Source organism: Rhinopithecus roxellana, chromosome 4 (assembly GCF_007565055.1).
Source record: "Rhinopithecus roxellana isolate Shanxi Qingling chromosome 4, ASM756505v1, whole genome shotgun sequence".
In the NCBI taxonomy this organism is placed as follows: Eukaryota; Metazoa; Chordata; class Mammalia; order Primates; family Cercopithecidae; genus Rhinopithecus; species Rhinopithecus roxellana.
In genome coordinates, this window is record NC_044552.1 from 178,132,746 (window position 1) to 178,140,999 (window position 8,254).

General features: G+C 45.1%; 1 non-coding gene across 1 annotated transcript; it reads left to right on the forward strand.

Moving 5' to 3' along the window:
- Positions 1-6,777: 6,777 nt before the first annotated feature.
- LOC115897060 lies at positions 6,778-6,918 on the forward strand. The gene has a single exon (XR_004057008.1). It is a non-coding gene; the product is annotated as a U4 spliceosomal RNA (small nuclear RNA).
- Positions 6,919-8,254: the final 1,336 nt, after the last annotated feature.

The window sequence follows — 8,254 nt, forward strand, 5'->3', positions numbered from 1 at the left end:
ATATTATCATTTAGTTCACAGGAATCTTGATTACCTTTCCCTTCAACAAGATATCACACTGGTCCATTACATGATGACATTATGCTGATTGAACCTAGTGAGTGAGAAGTAGCAACTCTAGACTTACTGGTAAGACATTTGCATGTCAGAAGGTAGAAAATAAATCTGACTAAAATCTGGGGGCCTTCTTTCTCAATGAAATTGCTAGGGGTGCAGTGATGTGGGACATATACCCTCTAAGGTGAAGGATAAGTTTTATCTGGCCCCTCGTACAACCAAGAAAAAGGCACAATGCCTGGTAGGCAAATTTGGATTTTAGAGCCAACATACTCCACATTTGGGTGTGTTACTCCAACCTATTAACAAGTGACCCTAAAAGCTGCCAGTTTTGAGTGGGGCCCAGAACAAGAGAAGGCCCTGCAACAGGTCCAGGCTGCTATGCAAGCTGCTCTGCCACTTGTGCCATATGATCCAGCAGATAAAATGATGCTTGAAGTGTCGATGGCACACAGGGATGCTGTTTGGAGTCTTTGGCAGGCCCCTATGAATGAATCATGTGGAAGCCTTTAGGATTTTGGAGCAAGGCCCTGCCATCCATGGATAACTACCATCCTTTTGAGAAACAGCTCTTGGCCTGCTACTGGGCCTTAATAAAAACTGAACACTTGACCATGAGCCACCAAGTTACCAGACAATCTGGGCTCTCCATCATGAACTGAGTGATATTGGACCCAACAAGCCATAAAGTTAGGCATGCACAGCAGCACTCCATCATCAGATGGAAGGCATATATACATGCCAGGGCCTGAGCAGACCCTACAGACACAAGTAAGTCTATCACAGGGAAGAGACTTGGACCTGGTTTACAGATGCTTTTGCACAATACGCAGGCACCACCTGAAAGCGGGCAGTAATGGCAGCATGACAGCCCCTTTCTGGAACACTGCTGAAGGACAATAGTGAAGGAAAACTTCCCCATGGGCAGAACTCTGGGCAGTGCATATGGTTGTGCACTTTGGTTGGAAGGAGAAATAGCCAGACATGTGATTATGTACTGATTTATGGGCTGTAGCCAATGGTTTGGCTGGATGGTCAGGGATTTGGAAGATACATGACTGGAAAACTGGTAACCAAGACATCTGGAAGAGGTGCATGGATCGACCTGTCTTAATAGGCAAAAAAATGTGAAGACATTTGTGTCTCATGTAGATGCTCACCAAAGCACCAAAGGGCGACCAAAGACTTTCATAATCAGGTGGATAAGATACCCGTTCTATGAATACCAGTCAGCCTCATTCCCCAGCCACTCCATCATCACCCAATGGGCTCGTGAACAAAGGGACCATGGTGGCAGGCATGGAGGTTACATGTGGGCTCAGCAACATGGACTTCCACTCACCAGGGCTAACCTGGCTATGGTTATCTCTGAGTGCCCAATCTGCCAGCAGTAGAGATCAACATCAAGCTCCCAGTATGGCATCATTCCCTGGGGCTGATCACCCAGCTGCCTGGTGGCAGGTTGGTTACATTGGACCATTTTCATCATGGAAGGGCAGCATTTTGTTCTTACTGAAATTTACAGTTACTCTAGATATGGATTTTCCTTCCCTGCACATAATGCTTCTGCCACAATTACCATCCATGAACTTTCAGAACCCTTTATCCACTGTCATGGTATTCCACACAACATTTCTTCTCTTCAAGGGACTCACCACCCATCGAAAGAGATAGAACAAAGGGCCATGGTCCAAGAATTCACTGTCTGACCATGTTTCCCACAATCCTGAAGCAGCTGGCTTAATAGAACACTGGAATGGCCTTTTGTAGACTCAGTTACTGGTAGGTGTTTTGAACCTGTTCTGGTTCAGGGGTATGACTGGATAAAAAATAACAATTTTTTTTTTTTAACTCAGTTACAGCACTAGGTAGGTGGTAATACCTTGCAGAGCCTGGGCAGTGTTCTCCAGATGGCTGTATATGCATGGAATCAGCATCTAACATATGGTTCTATTTCTCCCACAGCCAGGATTCACAGGTCCAGGAATGAAGGGGTGGAAATGATAGTGGCACCACTGACCATTAACCCTAGTGACCCACTAGCAAAGATGTTTGCTTCTTGTTCCCAAAGCTTTATGCTCGCTGCTTGACTAGAGGTCTTAGTTCCAGAAGGAGAAATGCTTCCACCAGCAGACACAAGTTCATTGAAATGGAAATTAAGACTGCCATTAGCCACTTTGGACTCCTCGTGTCTCTGGGTCAGCAGGCTAAGAGCGGAGTAACGATGCTGACTAGGGTGATTGATCTGGACTGCCAAGAGGAAATTGGACTGCTACTTCAACATGGACATAAGAAACAGTATGTCTAGAATGCAAAAGGTCCCTTAGTGTGTCTCTTAGTATTACCATGACCTGTGATTAGGTCAATGGAAACTATAGCAACCCCATCCAGGCAGGGCTATAAATGGCCTAGATCCTTCATGAATGAATATTTGGGTCACTCTACTAGGTGAAGAATCATTACTGGTTGAAGTATTTGCTGAAGGCTTAGGGAACACAAAATGGGCAGTAAAAAAAAGTAGTTCTAAACACCAGCTATGACCATGTGACCAGTTACAGAAAGAAGGACTGTAATTTTCATGAGTATTCCTCCTCATTTTGTTTTCAATATGCTTGTGTGTATATATACCTATATGAAGTAAATATCTTTATTTTCTTTCCTCTTATTCCCTTATCATGTAACATAAGATGTATTGACTTTGTATCAGTATTGAAGTATTATTAATTTTATATCATATAATTGAAGTTACAGATATCCAAAGAGTAAAGTTTATGCAAGAACTTTATCTCCTCTTCCAGGGAAGGGATTAGTGGGTTTCAACTGTAGGCAGGATAACTGTATCATTGTGCGATAAATTATGACCTTGTCTTTATTTGGAGATTAATGACGTTTTAAGGAACATATGGGTGTCAGGTTGATAAGAGGTGGATTTGTACTGGTTAATTTTATTTGTCAACTTGATTATGCTAAGGAATATCCAGAAAACTGGTAAAGCCTTATTTCTGGGTGTGTCTGTGAGGATGTTTTCAAAGAAGATGAGCATTTGAATCAGTGGACTGAGTGAAGAAGATCTGCCCTCACCAATGTCCAATCCATTGAGGACCTGAATAGAACAAAAAAGCCAGAGAAAGGTACATTTTCACTTTCTCCCCTTAAGCTGGGACATCAGTGTTCTTCTGCCTTCTTCCTAACTGATGCCTTTGGACTCAGTCTGAATTACTCCATTGACCTTCCTGGGTCTCCAATTTGCAGATCATATGTTGTGGCAATTCTTAGCCTCCACGATTGCGTGAGCCAATTCTCATAACAAACCTCATCTTATTGTTTTTGTTTCTCTGGAAAACCCTGATAAATATATATATATTTCTGTTATGAGTCTATGACTCTCTTGTTCTCCCCCTGAGTCTCCACCACTACCTAATAGAAGAAATTGTTAACGTTCCAGTCTAGTTCAAGGGTGATTTGATCCAATAACAAAGAATCTTGCTATTCAAAGTGTGGCCTGAGCCCAAAGGCACCAGCCTCAGCTGGGGACTGGCCAGTCTCAGGCCCCACCGCAGACCTAATGAATCCAAATCTGCATTTTTTAAGATCTCTGGGTGGCCTTCATGCACATGGAACTTTGAGAGGTACTGAGGCAGGCCCTCCAGGACAGGGTTCAGTCTCTGATAAAAGTGCTGGGTCTCTCAAGCAGTGTCCTCCTCCCCTGACTCTCCCTTTCACCGTGGGCCACTCTGGCCACTAGAGCTTCAGGGCTGAAGACTGTCACTTACTCAGTGCGGTAGACCCACCAGAAGCCTGGCAAAACTCCCACTTAGCCTAGCTTGTGGTCCCTTGGCACAGGCTTTATGCTGCCCAGAAATAGAACCCTCCTCTGGCAGGGCCCTCAGCCAGAGTTCCAGCTATTTTTGGGCCCTGCACAGGCCACATCAGGACCTCAGGCATCCTGGTAAAATGATTCCTGAGAGCCTGCATCTGACTACTGGGGTTCTGACTGACTCATCTGTGACATCCCTTAGCCTGGTGTGGCAGTGGCTTATATATCAGCCTCTCCAGGCCCCTAAACTAGTCGGAGGGCAAGATTTAAGTAGCCCTTAACTTATCCAAAATATCTTCTCCATGGCCAAAACCCAGAGAGGCAAATTCAGGAGGCACACAGCAGAAAGCTTCCTCCTTGCTTTCCTGCTGTCCATTTCAAACCCTCTGTATTCGTCTACTTTTAAGCTGCTAATAAGGACATACATGAGACTGAGTAATTTACAAAGAAAAGAAGTTGAATGGATTCACAGTTCTACATGGCTGGGGAACCCTCACAATCATGGCAGAAGGCAAATGAGGAGCAAAGTCACATCTTGCATGGCAGCAAGCAAGAGAGAGAGAGCTTGTGCAGGGAAACTCCTCTTTATAAAACCATCAGATCTCATGAGACTTATTCACTCTCACGAGAACAGCACAGGAAAGACCTGCCCCGATGATTCAGTTACCTCCCGCTGGGTCCCTCCCATGACATGTGGGAATTATGGGAGCTACAATTTGAGATTTGGGTGAGGACACAGCCAAACCATATCATCCTCCTGGCAGGTGGATCATCAGCCTGGCAGGTGGATGCCCAGGAAGGTGAGAGCCAAGCTCAGGTGTTTAGGAAGCACAAGAGTCAGGCACATTCATTGTGGCATTCCTCACGGCATTGCATACAGAGCCCCACAGAGAGTAGATGCACACTACCCACCATGGAAGGGTCCCTTCACTTCTCTTGGCTCTGATTTTCTTATATTTGAAACATTTAACAGCTATAACAACAAATCCTGTACCACAGGGGTGTGATGGAGATCAGCTGAGATAATGAACGTCCAAGTATTTTTTTTTTGAGATGGAGTCTGGCTCTGTCACCCAGGCTGCAGTGCAGTAGTGCGATCTCGGCTCACTGCAAGCTCCACCTCCCGGGTTCACACCATTCTCCTGCCTCGGCCTCCTGAGTAGCTGGGATTAGAGGCACCTGCCATCATGCCCAGCTAATTTTTTTCTATTTTTAGTAGAGATAGGGTTTCACCATGTTAGCCAGGATGGTCTTGATCTCCTGACCTTGTGATCCACCCGCCTCGGCCTCGCAAAGTGCTGCGATTATAGGCGTGAGCCACCGCCCCCGGCCACGTCCAAGTATTTTTGCTGTAAACTGCCAGGCAAGTGTGGTTCCTCTCAGTTCTTCTGGTTTAAAAGGCAATTGTGCATTTCCTGCATCAACTGACCTTTACAACAATCTTTTGAGTTGGGTAGAATGAGTGCAGCTATTCTCATTATTCATGGTAGTCATGTCCTGGAAAGTCCCTGCATGAGCACACACCGAACCCTTGCTTCAAGGTTCATTCCTGGGAGCCTCTGGCCACAATATTTTTGTTAACTGATCAATATGTAACCTTGTTTCATGTGTGTTTCTGTTTAAACATACTTTATTTAATATATAATTTTGATTCATTAGCATTGAACTCACAGCCAGCAGCACTGTAAATCACAACTGGACAAAGCTTATCTAAGACGTGTGTTTTCTCCATAAGGCACATCCTGGCCTTCCTGTGCCAAGGAACACCTGGTGTCTTAGTGCTATGCCTGGGGGCTGTTTTTTTTTTGTTTGTTTGTTTGTTTGTTTGTTTTTGGTGGGGCGGGGGGTTGTGTGTTTGTTTGAGATGGCGTCTCTTTGTTGCCCTGGCTGGAGCGCAGTGGCACAATCTCAGCTCACAGCAACCTCCACCTCCCAGGTTCAAGTGATTCTCCTGCCTCAGCCTCCCAAGTAGCTGGGATTACAGGCACACACCACCACGCTCAGCTAATTTTCATATTTTTAGTAGAGACAGGGTTTCACGATATTGGCTCGTCCTGAACTCCTGACCTCAGGTGATCTTCCCACCTTGGCTTCCCAAAGTGCTAGGATTACAGGTGTGAGCCACTGCTCCCAGCCAGGTGCTGTTTTAAACAGAAAAATCATCAAAAAAAATAAAATAAAATAAAAATTTGTGGCACTAAGTGAATGCTGTGAAAAATCCCTTTGTTTACACTATGAGAGCAGGAAGGAGGCGGAACATAGGCCCCAGGCCTCAGGGTGGGTGCTGTATGGTTTCCCTGCTCTACATGAGTCTGTGAATGACGGTGAAAGCATCCTGAGTGCTGACCTGGGGGTCACAAATAAATGTTAGCAAGCAGATTAGTTCATAAATACGGAATCCATGAATAATGGGGACCTGTTACCCATATTTCACAGTCATTACAGCTAAGATATTGCATAAGCTGTCCAAGGTTATGTTACATGTGAGTGGCTAGACAAGGGCTTGAGCCACGCCTTTTGGTCCAGCTGCTGGTTCCTCCAGCAACAAGTTCCTCCCTTCTTTCAGCTGCCAGGGCCCACTCATGAGCCAGCGGCGTAATGCAGGAGTTACCTGAGTAAAGAAATCCAAGCTCCTGATTCAAGAAAAGAACTTCTAGGTCATCTGAATCCAGTATGTGGGAGGTTCACATAAGCCCGAGGAAACCTCAATTTCTTGTTTCCTCTGAGACTTCCACCAAAAAATCCCAGCTGAATAGAATCTGTGCATAGAAACGCAGCAGGCAGCACCCACAATCATACTGGCTCTGATTGTCATTGAATCCTCTTCTCTCCAATTCCTAATGGAGCAAAAGAGAAATTTCCAAAAAGCTATAGTGAGGAAAACAGGCATAGAAAAGTGGGTAAGCTTTGCACAGTGTCAGTATCCGAGCCAATGAGGTTTATCTGAGGCACGATTATTGTTAATTGAAAACTTTTCCCAATACCCTGCCATGACAACTTGAAATATAGTCAGCATTGGCAATTTTTGACAGTCTCTATGGAGACTGAACTTTGTTGGAATAAAAAAGAAAAATGGATAAACGTTTTTTAAAACAGAACGGGGTAAAAACAAAAACAGCCCTAAAAGAGGGGTCTCCCCCAGATCTCAGGTTCTGTGAATTTTTACTCCAGTATTTTCTTTCTGCCATTTTACTTTTTGTTTTTTAGAGACGGTCTCACTCTGTTACCCAGGCTGGAGTACAGTGGTGCGCTCATAGCTCACTGCAGCTTTGAACTCTTGAATTCAAGTGGTCCTCCTGCCTCAGCCTCCTGAATAACTGGGACTACAGGCATGTGCCTCCACGCCCGCCTAATTTTTAATTTTTTTTTTTTTGTAGAACGTGATCTCATTAAGTTGTCCAGTCTGATCTCAAACTCCTGGCCTCAAGCGATCCTCCCACTTCGGCTTCCCAAAGTGCTGGGATTACAGGCGTGAGTCACCACACCAGGCCCCTAATCACGTTTTAAATTGGGAGCAAGTAATTATATGGCTGATGACTTTAACTGCCATTAAACAATGGCCATTCTTGGTTCCTGCCCCAAATTCCAGACTTATTTAGGCAGCGTCTGCTCAACACTGAAGTCCTGTTGTTGTTGTTTTTTTCCCCAAACCTGCTCTTTCTGTAGTTTTCACCATCCCAGCAAAATAGTTTCTCCCTCTCCCTTTCAGCTTTCTTAAAATCACATCTGCTAACCCACTTTTCACAACCTCCCCTGCACCATCCTTGGTCCAAGCCAGCATCCTCAGGCACTAGCCTCCTAACTCTTGTCTGTTCTTCTGCTATTGCCCCTCCTGTTCTATTCTCAGGACACCAGCTAGTGTGATTCTTTTAAACATCATTTAGATGACGACACTCTCAAAACAATTGGCTGGCTTTCCATCTTACCCAGCGTAAAAGCCAAAATCCTGCAAGTCCCTGCATTATTTCATCTCCAGTTCACCCTTGGAACCTCATCCTCTCCTCGTCTGTCCTCACTCCTTCTGCTCCAGCCACTTGGACCTTCTTGGCTTTTTCCTGAAAAGGCTGGGCCCCCTCCTACCTCAGGGCCTTTGCACTTGCTGTCTCCTGTGACTGTAGGTTGACATCTCTCTGCCCTGATATCTGCAGGCTCACCCCCTTCCCTCCTTCAAGTCCCTGCCCGATGACACCTGTTCACTATTTAAAACTGCAACCTGAAACCCTTCCAGACGTTTTACCTCTTTCCCAACTTCCTTTTTGCTTGTAACACTCATTGCCATTTGACAGTGAATATTTTTTGTCGGTCTCTCTCACCAGGATAGAAACTCTGAGAGCAGGAAATGCTTTTCTACTTTGTTGGCCATTTTTGTTCCCAGCACCT